Source organism: Cygnus olor, chromosome 5, assembly GCF_009769625.2.
Source record: "Cygnus olor isolate bCygOlo1 chromosome 5, bCygOlo1.pri.v2, whole genome shotgun sequence".
Taxonomy (NCBI): Eukaryota; Metazoa; Chordata; class Aves; order Anseriformes; family Anatidae; genus Cygnus; species Cygnus olor.
This window is the reverse complement of record NC_049173.1, coordinates 26,821,650-26,824,446: the sequence shown is the minus strand read 5'-3', so window position 1 is coordinate 26,824,446 and position 2,797 is coordinate 26,821,650.

Sequence of the window (2,797 nt, the reverse complement as noted above, 5' to 3'; positions counted from 1 at the left end):
TTCCTCCCGGGAGCACCCAGCATCCTGCTCCCGCCCGTGCTGCGTGCTCCCCAACAGCCTGCAAGGCCCCGCAGGGAACGACGCCGGTGCTGCCCCCCCCTAAAACCAATTCCTGGCTGGTCCCAGCACCCACAGCAAGCAGGATCCCAGCCCTCAGACCTCTACCTCCTCCTCCCAAAGCCCCGCAGGCTCGCCCCCTCACTGGCACAAAGATTAATTAATGTTTCACGAGCGCACAAGCGAGGCGGGGGCAGAAGGCAGGCTCCATTCTTCCCTCCAAAGGAGCAGCAGGGGCTGTGAAGCGGCTTTTGTTCCCCGCGGGGGGGCTGCATCGGGGGCTGCTCGGTCCTGCCATCTGCGCCGAGAGCCGGGCTTCACACCTGGCCGTGTGAGTTTGGGTCATCGGCTTCCTTTAGGGGCGAGGGGAGCAGCTGCACGGTGGATGTCGCAGCCAGGACGGCCTCGCCTGAGAGGGATAACAGCGCTGCGAGGCTGCGTCCCCGCTTTGGGGTCGTTTCTCGGCTTTTTGCCTTCACGGCCTGGTCTCCAGGACTGAGTGTGTCCACGTTGGAGGACCCTTTGTCTTCAAAGGTCTCGGGGGGTGCTGCCCTGAAAGGGGTCTCAGCCTGCGCTAGCTGTTCTCCCCCCAGCTGCCTTTACAACCCTTCTCCCAGTGGACGTGGGAACCGACCACCAGAAGCCTGAAGAGCTAAAACTCTCCTTCCATAGTGCCCAGAAGAGAGCCGAACAGCAGAGGGTGCACTGCTTCCCCTTCTCTCCCACGAAAGAACAGGTCACCCACAAAAAGGGGTTGCTGGAGCACTCCTATGCCCCCCGGGCCAAACCCCAAACCCACCAAAGCCCTGGCAGCATGGTTTGAGCATGGCACTAGTGTCTGGCCTCGGTGCTCACCAGATGCTCCTGGACAGGAGGACGGGAGGGATGCTGCAGGTGGTGAGCGATGACTTCTGCTCTCGCTCAGGAAGACCACAAAGTGCAAGAAGACGACGAGCACTGCCGAGAGGTTGCAGCACCCCACCAGGTTTTACACCTTCAGCCTTTCTCCAAAACCAGGTCACTGCTGTTCCTGCCTGTACCTCCTCAGCGCTCGCTGGTTTAGAGGTTTCAGAGTGTTTTGTGTCACTGGACTTTCAGCAGACCTCCCACCCTGGACAAAGCACCTGCTCCACACTGGTCTGTGATGGTAAAAAAAAATGGATTTACAGTCCAGGCAGCCAGGCCAAAATGTTATCGGCTTCTACCTCCCCTTTGTCCCCTTGGCTGCCCTCACTGCAGGGACAACCAGAGGCATCTCGGGAAAAATCTATTGCCCTTTCCCCAGCAAGCAGGGCCAGGCTGTCCTACTCACAAATACACGCAAGTCCAGGGGAAACGGTGTGCAACTGGGCTGAGAAAATCGACAGGAAACACCGATGAGAAAGGCGTGTGCATGTCTTTCCTCTGCAACAGCGGAGTCCCAGTGAGTGAGATACCTTCATTCAGGTCTCTGCCTGTTTTTCCTTCTCCTTTATGTCCTCTGCGAGGTCACTGAAGTTTGCCCCCATTTTCTGGGAGGGGATTGCCTCCCAGCTGCACCTCCTGATGTACCAGGGAGCCTTGTGTCCCCTGGCCTGGGGAAGTCGAGATGTGTCTCCGCATTTACTTCATTTTAAAATTAACATATGCACATAACCCTAGAGCAAGCAATCTAGAAGAATGCTTAAATTATCTCAGAATTAAACTCATTAGCATAAGCCAAAAGCTTTGTCTTTTCTCCCTCTAGCTGTTTGCCATTCTGTCCTCCGTGCTCTCACGATGCCCTTGTGCAAGCACTTAATTACAATTAAAGACATTAAAATTTTCAGGCTAGTGACAGATCTTTTGCTAGCTCGGCTGTGTGAGGCCTACCAGCAAACTCATTACGTAAATTCAGTGGTGGTGGTCATAACAGCGAGCTGTAAGAACATGCATAGCTCCATTTGTTGCCCTCGGAGCCCTGCTTTAATTCCTGCTCAATCCATTGGCACTTCCATGCTTGGTCCCACTGTCCTTCTTTCTGCCTGGAAGCCATTTGATCCTTGAGCTTGTGAAGCAGGGCTTTGTTGGGGAGGAAATGCAAAACTCGTGTCGTTCCTCTAGAGACAGCAGGCTGATGCAGCTCTTGGAAGTGAAAGCAGCCCCCAGCATCTGTGGAGCCAGGGTGGAGAATCTGACACCGTGGCTTAGCTGATGCCGCAGGAGCAAAACACAAAAAAGGGAGGTCAACAAACAGATGCCACTGGCAAGCAAGTGGCTGGGAGCCACAAGGTGGCCAAGCAAGCCCTGGGCTCCTCGGCAAATGCAGGCAACCCCCCCCCCCCCCCCCCCCCAGCTCGCATGTGTGCACACATATGGTTGATCTGCACCGTGACAGCTCATTAGAGATTCCCACAAGAAATCCATTAGGAGGAACTTTTAGCTGCTCTGATGTGGTCATCTTGTTCTTGTAAAAGAAAAGCCGATCTCTTTGTTTCATGCTGGCTTTATTTTGGGGGTGGGGATGGGAATCATTATAATGAAATAGTTCTGTGAGTATATGTGCAATATATTGTCCCTATGTCTACTGGGGTCACCACTAGCCCATGCTGGGCAAGGAGAAGCGTGCAGAAAAACTACAGCCCGAGGAAGTATTCCGATGAAGATGCCAGATTGTGCCCTGCCTGTCTGCAGAGGGCAGTGCAGCCTCAGCCCGAGCGGATTTGGGTGCCTGTGGTCGCCAAGCTGAGCTACCAACAGCTAGTGGGGAAAACGAGAGCAC